The sequence below is a fragment of the Hordeum vulgare genome, chromosome 4H (assembly GCF_904849725.1).
Source record: "Hordeum vulgare subsp. vulgare chromosome 4H, MorexV3_pseudomolecules_assembly, whole genome shotgun sequence".
NCBI classification, from domain to species: Eukaryota; Viridiplantae; Streptophyta; class Magnoliopsida; order Poales; family Poaceae; genus Hordeum; species Hordeum vulgare.
Window position 1 is genome coordinate 323,536,030 of NC_058521.1, and position 17,287 is coordinate 323,553,316.

Consider the following 17,287-nt stretch of genomic DNA (forward strand, 5'->3'; position numbering starts at 1 on the left):
CAGTTCACTATTGGGGCGGGTCTCGACCCCAAATAGGAAAGAGCGCTCATCGAATTCATCCGTGAGAATCGGGACATCTTTGCGGGGAAACCTTCTAACATGCCGGGTATACCGAGAGAATTCGCTGAGCACCATCTTAACACTGACCCTAAAGTTAAGCCCGTTCGAAAGTACCTTCGCAGGTTGAACGAAGAGAGTCGTAAGGTGATCGGCGAGGAAGTAGCCCGGCTTCTGGCTGCCGAGTTTACCATCAAGGTTTTCCATCCTGAATGGCTGGCTAACCCGGTCCTGGTGCTCAAAAAGAACAACACCTTCCGCATGTGCATCGACTACACCGACCTCAACAGAGCCTGCCCGAAGGATCCCTTCTCCCTTCCCCGCATTTATCAAATTATTGACTCGACGGAGGGTTGTGAACGTTTATGTTTCTTGGACGCTTATTCGGGATACCATCAGATCAAGATGGCGGATCAGGAAAAGACATCCTTCATAACCCCATTCGGGGCCTTCTTTTACGTGTCTATGTCGTTTGGGCTCAAGAGTGCGGGGGCAACCTATTAGCGTTGCATCCAAAATTGCTTGCACAAACAGATAGGCCGTAACGTCCATGCTTATGTGGATGACATCGTGGTTAGGTCTCACCAAAAAGAGTTGCTCTTGGAGTATCTCAAGGAAACCTTTGACAACATGCGTGTTTACGAGATGAGTCTTAACCCCACCAAGTGCGTTTTTGGTGTCCCTGCGGGGAAGTTATTAGGTTTCTTGGTGTCGGAGCGTAGTATTGAGGCCAACCCGGACAAGATTGAGGCAATTACCTCACTAGGGAAACCAGCCAACGTTAACCAGGTCCAGCGTATGGCGGGTCAAATCGCAGCTCTGAGCCGCTTTATAAGTCGCCTCGGGGAGAAGGCCATTTGTCTCTACCAGTTGCTCAAAAAACTAATCGTTTCGTATGGACGGACGAAGCCAATGAAGCTTTTGAAGCCTTGAAGCGGAAATTAGCCAACCCACCAGTGTTGGCGGCTCCGGCAGACAAGGAACCTATGCTCGTGTACATTGCAGCCAATTCCTAGGCAGTCAGCATGGCAGTAGTTGTCGAGCAGAAGGAAGAAGGAAAGGAGTATCCGGTCCAGCGACCAGTGTATTTCATCAGCGAGGTCCTCACCCTCTCCAAGCAACGTTACCCACATTGGCAAAAGCTGGTTTTTGGGGTGTTCATGGCGAGTCGAAAGCTGAAGCATTACTTTGAGTAACACCCGATCACGGTCGTCCGTTCCGCCCCTCTCGGCGACATCATACAGAATCGAGAGGCCACTGGACGGATTGCTAAGTGGGCCATCGAGCTCGGACCTCATCATGTGCGGTATATGCCTCGGACGGCCATTAAATCTCAAGCACTCGTTGATTTCATCAATGATTGGACCAAGTTACAAATCACGGAGGAAAGACCAGATCTTACTTATTGGACCATCTATTTCGACGGGTCTAGAAAGTTGGAAGGCTCGGGGGCTGGTGTGGTGATAACTTCGCCTCAAGGTGACAAGTTTTGCTTTGTCCTTCGGATCATGTTCCCATGTAGCAATAATGCAGAAGAATACGAAGCCTTGCTCCATGGTTTGCGACTCACCAAAGAGATGAATCTCACATGAGTCAGGTGTCTAGGCGATTCAGATCTGGTGGAACAGCAGGTTTCTGGCACCTGGGATTCACGAGACCCTTTGATGGCGGCTTACAGATGAGTTGTGTCAGATGTAGCGGGTCAATAGTTATCAAGTGGATCACATCGACCGGCGGCTTAACGAAGCATTGGACGCTCTTTCCCGTCTTGGTTCACAACGTAAGCCAGTTCCTCCCAATATCTTTCTAGATGTATTGCATAACCCCTCGGTAAAACTGCCTTCAGAGGAAGATTTAGCAGTACTGGAACCCGAGTCTCAACTCGTGGCAGCTCTTCACGCTACTCCAGATTGGGCGACTCCTTACATGGCATATCTCACCAAAGGCGAGTTACCTGCCGACGAGTTATTAGCTCGCCAAATCATTCGTCTATGTAAATCCATGGTTATACACAATGGCGAGTTACACAAACGAAGGAACTCAGGGGTATTTCAAAGATGCGTCTCTTCTGAAGAAGGATGTATGATCCTCAATGAGATTCACGCGGGCGAGTGCGGTCATCATGCTGGGTCCCGATCCTTGGTTTCTAAGGCCTTCAGACATGGTTTCTATTGGCTGACGGCTCATGCAGACGCAGAGGAGATCATTCGCCGATGTGATGGTTGTCAAAAATTTGGACGCTAGATGCACGTGCCGGCTCAGGAATTGCGGATGATACCTATCACTTGGCCGTTTGCAGTCTGGGGCTTGATATGGTTGGCCCTTTCAAGATGTCTTCCAACAAAAAGACTCACCTATTGGTGGCAGTTGACAAATTTACCAAGTGGGTGGAGGCGGAACCTGTTAGCAGTTGTGATGCAGATACGGCGCAAAATTCTTAAAGAAGCTGATTTTCAGGTTTGGATATCCTCATAGTATCATTCCTGACAATTGTACTAATCTATCCAAAGGTGCAATGCAAGAGTTTTGTTCACGAGAGAATATCCGGCTTGTTGTTTCCGCGGTTGCACATCCCTAGTCTAACGGACACGCGGAGAAGGCGAATCAGGAAATATTCCGGGGGATCAAGCCTCGGCTCATGGTACCTTTGGAACGCACTCCAGGATGTTGGGTGGAGGAGTTGCCGTCAGTACTATGGAGTATCAAGACAACTCCAAACCGCTCCACGGGTTTTACTCCTTTCTTTCTGGTCTACGGAGCAGAAGCGGTGTTACCAAGTGACATCAAACACGATTCCCCACGAGTCGCCGCCTACGTGGAACAGGACAACAAGCTGGCGCGACAAGACTCACTGGACGCCTTGGAGGAGGAACGTGACTTGGCCGCATCACGATCGGCAATTTACCAACAGGATATGCGACGTTACCATAGTCGCAGGGTCAAGATCCGGGCTTTCCAAGAAGGCGACTTGGTGCTCAGTTTGATTCAAGATCATACTGGTATGCACAAGCTATCACCTCCGTGGGAAGGACCATTTGTCATATGTAAGAATCTTCAGAACGGCTCATACTACTTGGTGGATCTTCGCCCAGATCAGCCAACTACAGAGGTTGAGACAATTCGCCCCTGGAACATAGCCCATCTGCGGCCTTACTACACATAGAGACATGAGCTCCCCCTTTTTTCTTTACCAGTTTTCAGAAAATTGAAATCCATGAATTATGAAAGCAATAAAGCCGGCACCCACGAATTTCGTGGTCCCTTGTCGTTTCAGCTTTTGAAAGCATGAGTCTTTATTGTTCTATAACTTGCCCAAACATGGACGCTATCAAAGTCAAAGAGCGTAAGTCGCCATGCCGCACTTACTTCAAAACTGGGCTTTGATAAAGCCGAAGAGGACCAACGTTGCCACGTTGCACGGTTCAAACATAGGCCCCTTATGTGGTTTTGAGAATTAAGCCGGCTTACTTGGGGGCTAATAGTCCCCAAGTCGTTTCGAAGTAAGAGCGTATACGCTTCTGTGATCATATGCTTGGTTTCTTCCTGAATCATAGGTCACTTGGGGGCTTCCACTCATTGAGTTCAGCCTGAATACCCTCTTGGCTAGTGAAAAACTACCGCATTACAAATGGTTATACTGGACTATGTGTTGAACAAGTCGCCACATGGACCTATGTACTCAGGGCGAGTCAATCCGTTATTTGGACCCTCAACTCGCCTTGGTTACAACATAAAAGGTACCACCCAGAGTCACACATGGGAAATAGAGAAACCATTGGTTCATTGAACCAGCTTCACAGAAGCTTGAATCGCGCCTGAGCAGCCGGTCTAAAACAACAAGGCTTTTTGCAAAAATCTTTCTAAGCTTGAATCTCACTAGAGTTTTGCAAACTCGTCTTATCCTATCGTAACTCACTAAGTCAATAAAATTTTCTTTCTTGATGGCAAGACCACAAGGTTCCATAGTATATTTGTGTTGGCTTTTGATTATAACTCGCCCTGACTGATTTTTTAACCATTATTTGCCATAACCCCGGGGCTGATATAAATTTTGTCATAACCAGGTGGCTGATCTATTTTTTTGACATAATCCAGGGGCTGGTCTATTCTTTTCCATGCACTCACTGAGTCGGCTGATGTTTTTCCTTACACATAGGTGAAAACTTGTTTGTCAAATTATGATATTCCCTGATTCATCAAATTTGCAGGCGAGTCATGCATAGATTCATGGAATAAAAGTGGTTCCAAAAAGATTCCATCAAAAAGTACTACTAACTGATTGTTGTTCCACAAAAGCTAGCAAAGCTATTACATGGCTCGCATGGCCAAAACGGGTGTCATCCCCCAGCGAAGAAATGATCAGTGAACGGATCAAGCCGTCGCCGAGTCACCTTGCCTTGAGCTCTCTCCACCTTCGATTCGTAAGTCGCCCAGTTTCCAATTACACTTGGACAGGGCAACAAACTCATCTTCATCATCCAGGAAGAGAGATAGGTCCATGTCAAGATCAAAAGGATTCTTGGTTCGGTGAGGAACCAAGCTAGCAGTTTCGTTTCAGGGAGGTGTCACCTTCTTCTTCTTCTCGTCATAGGCAGCTTGGTATTTACTCAAATCCAAGATGGCTGCCAGTTGAGTCGCCGCAAAGCGATATTCTATGATAACTCGGTGGTAGTCCACCTCGGTGAATTCTGACCCATCATCCTTCAGCTCGGGGTAGCCGGCGGCTATTTCTTTGGGTTTGAGCTCCGGGGCATAGGCTAAGCACCGACTCAGGGTGTTCAAGATTCCCTTCCGGGCGGCTGACCTTTTCAGTTCCTCTATCTGAGGAGGTAATGTAGACAGATAGCCGAGCATGTGCTTGATGGTTCTGACTCGCTCCTTGCTGCCCATTACCGCCTTAATCGCCAGCACGCCCCCGGTGTATAGCTACTCAGCGAAGGTATATATAGCTTTTAACTTCGGCATGCAGTCGTCTGGAGTTGGTGGCTCATGCACCTGCAAAGGGCACGTCAGTATTTGATAATTTTTGATACCATATTAATTATTCAACAGTCAAGGGTTAACGCTTACCAAACATAGCGACAGTCATATTGGAAATATGTTTCTTTAAGCCGGAAAACTCTTGTTGGGCGGCTTCCAATTTTTCCTCAGCATGCTCAGCATGCTTAAGAATGGCGGCTTGGTCAGCTCTCGCTTTCTTCTCAAGTTTTTGCTGGTCAGCTTTCATCTTCTCCAGCTCAACCTGAATTAAGCGGTATTTCCTTTCCAACACGGATTGGGCATCTTGTTGTTCAGCCAGATTTTTCCTTAAGTCGGCTAAAGCCGACTCAGTCTGGGTCACACTCTCCTGCACATCAAATTTGGGGAGACAAGTTTCAGCATTACTGCAAGCAATACTCCTGATACTTGGGGTCTAATGTATGATTTTCTTCAAAATCATACCATATTCAAGACCCGGCTCATCTGTCAAAAGATGACCCGGCCCTTGTGGGCTACAGGTTGAAGATTTTTTTTTCAAGACCCGGCTCATCTTTCAAAAGATTATCCGGCCCTTAGGGGCTACAGGTTGAAGATTTTTTTTCATGACCCGGCTCATCTTTCAAAAGATGACCCGGCCCTTGGGGGCTACATGTTGAAGATTTTTTTCGAGACCCGGCTCATCTTTCAAAAGATGACCCGACCCTTGGGGGCTACAGGTTGAATATTTTTTCAAGACCCGGCTCATCTTTCAAACGATGACTCGGCCCTTGGGGGATATAGGTTGAATATTTTTTTCAAGACCCAGCTCATCTTTCAAAAGATGACCCGGCCCTTGGGGGCTACACGTTGAAGATTTTTTCAAGACCCGGCTCATCTTTCAAAAGATGACCCTACCCTTGGGGGCTATAGGTTGAAGATTTTTATTATATTCAAAGACCCGGCTCATCTTTCAAAAGATGAGCTGGCCCTTGGAAGGCTAATGGGTGGAGGAAAATACATAAATAGGCGTACCTCATGCCTAACCCTCATAAGATGAATCAAGCTCTTGTTCATCTCAGAATCCCTCTCCAGATGACTTGCGAAGCCAGAACAAAGTTGGTCAAATTCCAGCTTCCCATCCTGGGGGAGCTTGAATTTACTTGTGTCTTGATCAAGAGAAGGGAGAGATTCCTTGGAGGTATGCTTGGAAAGTACTGCAACCGGAGGAGTGGAATAGCCAGTACCGGTGACCACGACGTCGTCTGGATCTTCAGTCACCTTAAGGGGGCTTGGCGGGTTAACCTTATCAGTGGTTTCCTTCAAAATTACGGGCTAGTGATCCCGGGCATCGAGAATATCATCCACAGGAATATCATGAGCCCCCGCTTGCTCTTCACCAATCTCTGGGACAGAGGTGCTCGTGCCTAAGGCGTCAGCTGTTTTGGGAGCAGAAGATAGGTCACCGTTTTTCCTTCTCTTTGCTTGTGCTCTGAGATAAAGACACCAAGATTAAAAGCACATATCACCGAGTCACCAGATGTAGGGGGAGAAGTCCGATTGAACAAAGGCTTGAAGTTAAAGAAGTGGCGAGTCACAAGAAAGGGTATGATAAAAAAAAAGTGTACCTCGCTGGTGCGTTTCCGACTAGTTGTTTTCTCACGCAGTCCGGAGATTAAGTCGCCAGAGCGACTACGGGTCTTGTGCTTGGTGGTATATCTTGCTTTATTTAAAAGGAAATCAGGGTCCATATAAGTATATGGGTGAGACATGGGCACTTTTCCACAGATCCGCCTGGCTGGTCTAGGAGAAGGAGGAGGTGAGTCGGAAGTAATAGAAATTACCTCGACCGCATCATCTTGGCTCTCGTTGTCCTTGCCCTACATATAAAAACGCATGGTATAAGCATAAGTCGGAACACACAGGTAATAAGTGAAGGGGAAGTCTTACCTCTGAGAGTTCATCGTCAACTCGTGACTCGCCGACAACAGATGAATCTCTGACGGCCGCTTTACCTTTGCTTGCTTTCTTTTTCTTCTTTGGTGGCGGCTTGGTGGTCTTTTGGGCTGTAACTTTGGGGCCCCTTCGCCAAAATGGATCATGTTTCTGGTGAATAGAAGTGAATTTCAAACCAAGAGCATTGATAAGTATAGAGAAATGAAAGGCGGCTTGGATTCTTACTGGCGGCACCGGTTGGAGCGGCAGAAGGCCTTGAGCCCAATCTTGGCACATTCTTCCAAGGTCTCACCGGTTAGTTTCTTGATGATTCCGAAAATTTCACTTTCCGATAGTAACCGCGGATGGTCTACCGTACCATCATATTCATACATCAGCCCGTCTCGGCGACTCAAGTGAAGGATGTTCCACTCTATCAGGAAGCAGAATAGATCAATCCCGATGAGCCCGTTGTTGGTCAAAGACTTTAACTCTGAGAAAATGGGGATAAACTCTGACTCTTCTTCTTCTGTGAGCTTCTCTGGCAGTTTGAAGTCCATGGGCAGGCGGTCTGCTACGAAACCCGGAAGTGGGTTTTCGCCGGGTGGAGAGGTGTCTCGGCAGTAAAACCATGACTCGGCAAAGCCCTTAGGATGGCTGGGCAGAGGAATTGATGGGAATCCATGTTCGCGGCGTCTTTGAATGTTGACTCCTCCGAGCTCGTGGTTGGGACCGTTGGGAAACTCGGTCTGGCGATTCAAATAGAAGAAGTTCCAAAATAAAGGAACTATGGGATCTCTCTGCAAGTATACCTCACAAAAGACCTAGAACTGACACAGGTTGCTGATGGAGTTGGGTCCCAGATCTTGAGGATGAACATTAAGGAAATGTAGGACGTCTCGAAAAAACTTTGACCCGGGCGGTTTAAAACCTCGTTCGAGGTAATCGGTAAAGATGACTACTTCTCCTGCAGCGGGGTTGGGAGTCAACTCGCCCGTGGCGGTTCTCCAACTAATGGTTTCCTTATTGTCGAGAAGACCCGCCTTAACAAACTTCTCGAGAGTGGCATCATCGATTTTGTCGGTAACCAGTTGCACTTTGAAATGGCCATGACTACAAAAGAGAGGGGAACGAGGCGATTCAGTAACAACTAGGAACTATTCTAACTCGCCGGTATGGGTCTACGTTATGTTCCAAAAGGATTTGGTGACTCGACAAATGGGTGACATACATCATAACCCGCTATTCGGGCAATTCATGCAAGTATCTTTGAAGTATTGTAACTCTCCCTTCAAATTGGAAAGAGAGGGGTCATAGCTATGGCGATAAATTTAAGTCGCTATGGAAGCTGGAGCTAAATGGCGACTCTCAGGGGTGCTTTTTTCCTTAGGGATATTCTCGAGAGACGAGAAAACATGTTTTCTAAAGACAGGCAGTAAACTATCGATCTACGAGTGGATCAAAATAAAGGGATATTGCTCGAAATAATGGTGGAAAGTTATGAGCATAAGGAAGCGATAATGTTGGATCTATGGCATGAAGGCTTAAGCTAACAAAAAGACACGATAAAGTGGTCGTAGATTGCTACTTCCTAAAGTCTATTACGAAAATATGAAATGGATCTAAGGCACGTAAGGACGTTCATCGCGTCACGGAGCTAGCTCGCAGGAAGTGATGGTCATGGTGTTCTCGGCTTAACCCTAATAAGGGAATGTGAGTACCTGGGAAAAGGAGATCAGTCCCAGGGACGAAAGCGCAGTACTTCGTGCTTCTTGGCTCCCGGAAGACCATGGTCGATGGAGGAGCTCCAGGAGCCGGTGACGACGCTGGGGCGCTGGTGCTCGAAGAGGAAGAGCGCGAGGAAGACGAGGAAGAGATGGAGGTATGTGACGGAGCTTCCTCCCCCCATTTCTCCTCTTGTTATTGAAAGGGCAGGAACGGAAATCGAGTCTGTCAAGGCAGAGATCGAGGCGATAAGTCAGAGACTGTGATGATGGTGCCTAGATTTTCTGGATAAGTGATTATGGAACAAAAGATCCGTTGATGGTTGCAGTGCTAAAAGCCCCGGAACAATGGAGGTATGTGATGTCACCAATGATTACACGGCGACTCAGATCAAATTACAACGGGTGGCGACTTATCGTTCGTCGAAGGATAGAAATGGTAAGATTCGCCCGAAATTGGTGGAGGTTTATTAACATGAATGAATTCAATACAATCTAGGGCCTAATGTTGGGGATATTACCTGCGGATAACCCGCCCTTAGTGGGTCGGGTCACCAATGGGGCGACTTACCATTCAGCGCGTGTACCGTCGCCCAGAAGCTGGATGGCGGTTCAAGAGGTCGTGCGGATGATGGATTACGAAGAAAGCTCCTGATCGTGGAGGACACGACGACTTAGAGATATGGAAAGCCACAAAGAGTAGCATGGTAGGACTTTGTAAACCCTAGGGCCTCGACTTGTATTGAAAGGCGAGTCCCAGGGAAAGGTCAGGGGAGTTAGAGATAATCGAGATCTAGGTCACAACAGTTACGCCCTCCTTGTAATCGAAGCCACTATTAATCCACACAAAGGAGAACGTAGGCTTTTACATCCTCACGAGGGGCCGAACCTAGGTAAATCTGAGTCTCGCTTTTGCTCACCCCCTTCGAGTCGCCACCAAGGTGCGATGGCTCCATCTTTAAGTGCTTTGATGAGGACATCTGTCGTGACAAAACCACGACAATAAGCATGCTCATTTAATGATTTGCCCTAAATTAATCTAGTTGAGGTTTCAGCACGAGCACAAATCAATTGAAGATGACCAAGTAATATTCTTTGATGGTATGGAGCACTAGTGGTTCTTCAAGTTTTGGGGCAGCAAGTACATATTTTTTTTGATACTTTGCGTTTCCTACCCATATGTAAAGATAGAAAACAAGCTAAACAGCGAATAAAATCTACTTAGTGATAAAGAAAACAAGCACATACGAGAATATTCACCCCACGACATTGTTCCTCGGCAACGGCGCGAGAAAAAGGTCTTGATAACCCACAAGTATAGGGGATCAATTGTAGCCTTTCTCGATAAGTAAGAGTGTTGACCAAACGAGGAGGTAAAGGTAGAACAAATATTCCCTCAAGTTCTATCGACCACCAATACAACTCTACGCACGCTTAACGTTCGCTTTAACTAGAAGAAGTATGAAACTAGAACTACTTTGTAGGCGGATAGGATAGGTTTGCAAGAAAATAAAAAACACGTAAATAGAAACTAGGGGCTGCTAAGATAAAGAAAGAACTAAGTTGGCATTAGTAGAGATCCTTTTATCACAAGAACGTTATTTGTCCCTAGGCAATCGATAACTAGACCGGTAATCATAATTACAATTTTATACAGGGAGAGGCATAAGCTAACATACTTTCTCTAGTTGGATCATATGAACTTATTATTCGAACTCTAGAAAGCATGCACAACTACTAAAGATCTTTAAGGTAAAACCCAATCATAACATTATAAGGTATCATGTCCTCTTTACTTCCATATGCAACAACCCACCTACTCGGGTTTATGCTTCTGTCACTCAAGCAACCCACCATAGGCAAATCCTGAACACATTGAAACACCCTACAACGGGAATCCCTCATGCTTGGGCGACACGCAGAGCACTATAGGACAACACAAATAATAAAACATGCAACTCAAACCAATCATGATCATCCATCAACCATAGAACAAAACGAATCTACTAAAACAACATAGGATAGACGTACATCATTGGGAAATTATATATAGCATTCAGAACAATGTTTAAGTGGAGATTATAGAGAAGAGAAGGGGTGTTACACTGGTGCATAGAGGGGGAGTGAGTTGGCGATGACGGCGGCGAAGTTGTTGGTGTAGATCGACATCACGATGATGGCCCCAACGGCGTTCCGGTCCCACCGGGATAGAGGGGGAGAGAGACCACTCCTTCTTCTTCTTCCTTGGCCTCCCCCCTAGATGGGAGGAAGGTTTCCCCTCTGGTCCTCAGCCTCCATGGTGGCGGATGGGCAAGAGCACCCCCGAGATTCGATCTCTCTCTCTCTGTTTCTTTCTGTTTCTGCCTTCCCACATACTGGCCTTTCACTATTTCTTATATTCCCGCAGATCCGTAACTCCGATTCGGCTGAAATTCGAACACAGTTTTTATCCAGAAACTAGGCCTGTCGCTGATAAAGAAGGGTACCAACCACCTTACGGGGTGGTGACAAGCCTGCCCGACGCGACCTACCCTCAGGTCGCACCCCTATGGCTTGTGGCCCCCTCCGGGCAGCGCCTTCTGTTGATTCCACTTCCCAAAATTCACAAATATTCCCAAAAAAACTCCATAAGTTTTTATCCCATTTGGACTTTGTTTGATATGGATTTTTTGCAAAACAAAAAACATGCAACAAATAGGAACTGGCACTAGGCACTGGATCAATATGTTAGTCCCAAAAATAGTAGAAAAAGTTGCGAAAAGTATATGAAAGTTGTAGAATGTTGGCATGAAACAATAAAAAATTATAGATATGACTGAGACGTATCACCAATCGAGTGGACTCTTGTGTAGTGTCGTCATGGAAAAGGCATTGATCGGGTACTTACCTCAGGTATGTTGTATACCGCGAGTCATGGATGACACGAAAGTTTCCCGGATTTCATGGGTACAATGCGCTACCTCTGCATGGTGTAAACTATTCGAATAGCCGTGTCCACGGTCAAGGATAGTTGGGTGGTGCTGGTTATACTATGTCTAGTGTTTTCCGCATAAACAAAGTGTGCGTGTGTATAAAGGTGTTGCATGAGGAAGTGATTACCTGGGTCAAGTATGGTGACTTGACATGGAGGGTGAACATGAGGAGTTCAGCACTCGGAATAATTATGTTGATATGTGTAACTTGTTCATATGTTTACTATTTACCTAGTAATGCTTGACCATCTGAATACTTGACCATGTTTATGCATTAATGAAACTTGCTTTCAGCAAAGGCTGCGTTATACTTCATATTGCACTCAATTACATAATCCACATCATGGGCTGTTTGCAAGTACATTCAAAGTACTCATTGGCTTGCCACTGGTTATTTTATTGACCAGACAAGGTGGAACCTGAATATGGAGAAGAATTCGTCGTCGGAGATGGACACACGAACTAGGATGCTTCCCAGTCAAAATGCATGTTGGTTAAGGCTAATGGCACGAGTTCACATTTACTACTAAGATTTTAGCTAGTAGTTGAGTTGGTTTGATTGCCCTTCATGGTCGTATCTATGTAAGGCTTGACCATAATGGTCATTATTTGTGTCAGACGTTATTCATGGATGTAAGACACTTGTTATTCAGTATTTGTGTGTTAAGTGAGCATTTATCTCTGGGATCACTAGACACGTTCATTCAGTGATCTCGACTCGTAAGTCGGTGTCCCCACACCGATGCTTCATGCTGCTAAGGTCTAGCTCCCGAGCGTGGGTATGAGGGCTTCTGAGGCACGACGCTCAGGGGATCGCCTTCAGCGCGCAAGTGGCTCCTACGAGGTTTGCTTCTTGCTGGACCCACCTCATGAGGCCCCTTGAGGGAAGTCCCGCACAGGAACTGCCTTGTCCCGAACGGTATGCGCTTGACAGCTTGCATTTGGGCGTTACACGAGAACTATAGGCCCCAAGGGCCTTGATGAGGTGATGTGCGTGTGGGCATGCCCACGAGCCAGAACCTAGTTCTCTGGGTTCCCAGCATCGCTGGGGCAGACCAGGTAGAGGCATCGTGCCCAGACCCTGTGAGCGTGAGGCCCAAGGCAAAGCGAACGGGCGCATGCCGCGGCGGGTGGGGGGTGACCTGCGGCTGCCGGACCTAGGGCCTTCCACCCTAAGGTGGTGCGGCCCCCGGGGGCATTCTTTGTTGTCTTCTTCCCAGCGCGATGCATGGGGCTTCCACCAGGCATGGGCATGTTAAAATAACAGAAAACCAATGAACTCCGCAAAAACCAGAAGACCAAAACCTTCAATAAAACCCGAGGAGTACTTGCCTACAAGCCCAAAAGGGGGAGTGCGGCTATCGTGTCTAGCCCGGGTCAGCCTCGTGAGCTTGTGCATAAGTCAAAAAAGTAAGGAAGAAAAGCAGCTACTGTATCCAACATAGGTCAACCTAGAAAGAATTGCGGCTGCCGTATCGAGCATGCGTCAGCCCAAAAGAAGTGTGTCTGCCATGTCCAACACGAGTCAGCCAGGGTTAGTTGCGGCCCGCGGTATGTCTTCTTTGATCGTTCCCTAGGCATGTTGCAACGGGCTTCCATTAGGGCGTGGGAGTAGTCGCGGTACGATGGTCATTCTGCCAGCGCGAAGGATAGGGCTTCCACTTGGGCGTGGGCGGGAGCCCTCCACTGAGGCGATGACGCGGCTCATCTTGGGCTTCCAGTTAGGAGGCTCCGGCGTATACAACCCATTCATTCTTATGTGAGAGTGTAATGGGTAGATCCTCCGGAGGTGCTGAATGTGCCAGGCGTTCAGCACCGGGCTCCCATCCTGTGTCTCTAGGCGAGCGACGCAAGACGTGGAGACATGGGCGCTCTTGAAGGGGGCCTTCCACCCTCCGTCTCCAAGCACACGATGTCAAGCCTGGAGACATAGGTGCTCTTGAAGCCGCCCTCACCCCCCGTCTCCAGCCATGCGGCACCAGGCCTTGAGGCATGTGGGTGGGGACCCCGACTTACGAGTCGAGATCGCCAAATGAACGTGCTCAGTGATCCCGGGGATCAATGGTCACCGAACACACAGAAATTGAATTTAAAGAGTCTAACATCCATACATACTATCTGATGAAAATAATGACCTTGGGGTTAAGTCTTACATATATAGGGCCTTGGAGGCCTATACAACAAACTTGACCAATAGTGGAAATATTGGTCAAAAGCGTCAACTCATGCCATCAGCCTTAAAGTACAAGCATTCTAACTGGGATGCATCCTAGCTCGCAGGGACATCACCAAGGTACTCTTCACCATCTCCAGTTCTCTCTTACCTGGTCAATGAAAGAACCAGTGGCAAGCCAATGAGTACCTTGAATGTACTCGCAAATAGCCCATGATGCGGATTATGTATTTGAGTGAAATATGAATTATAATGCAGCCTTTGCGGAAAGCAGGTTTTATAAGTGCATAAATATGGTCAAGTATTTATATGTTCATGCATCACTAGGTAAACAGTAATCGTAAGAACAAGATACAAATATGACCATAAATATTCTGAGGGTTGAACACCTCATGTTCACCCGCCATGTCAAGTCACCAAACTTGACCAAGTAATCACTTTCTCATGTAACACCTTTATACATACACACACACTTGGTTTATGCGGAAACTAGTTGAGGAAGTCTAAGAAGGATTACTCAACTGTCCTTGATCGTGGGCACGGCTATTCGGATAGTCTTACACTCTACAAAGGTTGTATGCTATACCCACGAGATCCGGAAAAATTCCGCGTCATCCATGACTCCCGATATATAACATACCCGAGGTAAGTACCCAATCCATGCCTTTCCCCTGACGACACTAGACAAAGATTCCACTCGTTTCGTACCCATCCCACGTGATGTACAACTTACAAGCACTAACTCTAGACTGTATCATCCATACAGGGACCAGCAGTGTGCACGGAACACGTAAAAACGGCAGAATCATCCTACCTGGGACGACCCCATCATGAGAGTGACCATATCACTCCCGCCACTAGTAATGCGGGCTCCTTGCTAGCACGACCAGAGTAATCAACACATCCCCGTACCATAGAGGGGTATCATGGTTGCACATGTAAGGTTGGCCTCGTTAGCAATTCTTAAATCTAATCGCATTTCTGAAACCACTCACACAAAACCTTTCCGGTACACAACTTCTTTCTCAAGTGGTCATCCGGCTCGACACCATCACACTCGGGCATTAGTGGCACCTAACGGGGATTTCAAAAACCTTTTATATCACCTTTGTTTTACCATCACCATGCATATGTGCTCAATGCAAGTGCTCTAGAGGAGCCATCGGTACCACCATACAGGGGTGTACCGATTAATCATGGCTACATTCATAGGAATAAGGTACTCAACATGTCATGCATAAAATATATTTTTCTCACACATGGTCAAAGGGTTGCTTGACTTGCTCTAATAGGTCTCCGGGGTCTTCAAGATCTTCTGGTCCAACTCCGAGTACCCCGTCTATTCCGTCAACTATCGTCGGAAACAACCACAGTAAGCCACACGGCAAGGAAAAATAAAAGTGCTCTAAAAATAGGAAATTTATTTTTCCTTGACCTCTCCGGTTATAAGTAAAATACCTGAAGTTTGTCATAGGATATATGGATTGTCAGTGATTTTTGAATGGAGGAAAGGAAGAATAGGTGATCCTATATGAAGTCTATAAAAACATTCTGCTAAAAATGAGTGGAGGCACTCATCTTATAGAGCATGAATTTAGAAATATTTAGGAAGTGGTTTCATTGGATTTGGAGTTGGCATGAATTTCCTATGGATTTTCTAACATGGAACCAATAGCAAAAAAGGGCTATTTATTTGATGCAACAACAATATAGCAGATAAAAATGTTGACTAAGGCTATAAAATTAGATCAAGACTTTATAAGCCTCTGGAAATTGGAATCACTCCATTTGGAGTTGATTTGAGTGTTGCAAGAATTTACAAAGGTGGTGTTTGAAATAATCAAATCCATGTTTGCATTAGATCCCTGCAGAAAATATCTTTGAAAAATGTGCAAAGCACATATTTGGATAGATCTTGATTTTAGGAACCTGTAGAAATTTGAACCATCAGATTTGGAATCCATATGAATTGTTTATGGACTTTTGAAGTTTCTGATAAAAGAAAAACAAATGAAAAGGGGGGTTTACCAAAGGAGCCGAGGTGCGCCCACTAGCGTTGGGGAGGGACTGGGCCGGCCCAGCAGCTTGTGCGCACTAGCAGAGGTCCACGCAAAGACGGATTTCCTCAAGGTCGCTTCCGCCACAGGCAGGCTTAATCCATCAGGGCGCGACAACTTAACCATAGGGGGCCGGCCCCGGCTCGCAGATAGGGAGGCCTCACACGCAGGCCTATCTCTCTCCTCCCACTCGGGCAAGAAAGGAGCGGGGAGGCAGTACCGGAGAGTGCAGGCGCCTGCCCTGTCGCTCCAGATACCAACCCAGCGATGCTCCAGCCACCGGAGGCTCGGGGAGATTTGTCGTCGCCCCTTGTGGACCCACTCCGGAAGAGTAACGTCGGGAAGAAGGCCTCGTCCATGGCGGAGGCTAGCGACGCTGCTGCGGTGGGGGTGGTGTCCCGGCCACCTAGGGGAAGAAGAAGGGCATGGGGGAGCTTGCGGGGTGGAGGGGAGCATCCTGTCGCATCCCTGTGGGGGAAAGGGTTTGGAGGAGCCCAAATTTTGAGGAGGGCCGACGACAGCGCTCCGGTCATTGCCGATGATGGAGGGGGTGAGGGGCTAACGGGGGCCTCAAGAAGCTCCGCGGAAGGGAGGGAGAGCAAGGAGGGAGTAGAGGAATCGAGGGGGAGGACTGATATTGAGGGGCATAGAGGAAAGGCTTGGGAGTGCCTGGATGTCCTGAGCACTATGAGAGCACGTGTGTCGGAGGGTATTTGGCAGCTTCCACGCACTCTCGGAAACTGCTCTGGCACTCTTGGACACTCTGCCATAGCTAAACATGGCTACAAATTGAAGCCAAGGTGCACAACACCATTTCTGCATGCCAGGGTGGTGGTCTACACCCATGTACGTGTCCAGAGCCTCCCCTTGGCCACACCAAGGTGTCAAGCATGCAAGGCATGCGTGCCCGAGGACACTAATAAAGTTTGGAATCATATGGTGCTAGTTTGAATTGATTTCAGCTCTGATTAAGTTTGCAGCAACAAACTAGTGGCTAGCAAAAGAGGTTTTTAGTGGGTGGCTATTGGGGTGAAACCATGTTTAGTAGTCTTAGGCACGGAAGGACTACAAGACTGCAAAGTTTTAGAGCAAGGAGAGGTGTTTAGCTGGTACTTTCAGTTCAAAGCCATATTTTTGCCAAAAACAAGTTTCAGAAGGGTGATCATATTTTCCACATGAGCATGCTATACTTTGGTTTCAAATGATGCATTAGCACACTAAAGGTCCTCTAGAGAGAGGTGGAGCATTGCCTTGAGGAGAAGTATAGCAAGAGGGGTAAAATTGTGCTGCAAGGTAAAGATGAGAGGTAGAGTGATGGAGTCACCCTCCAATAATTGACTAGAGTCCATGTCAAGGTTACTCGAGGTAAAAGGAGACAAAGGAAGGTTGTGGTAAAAAAATTAAGCTCAGGGA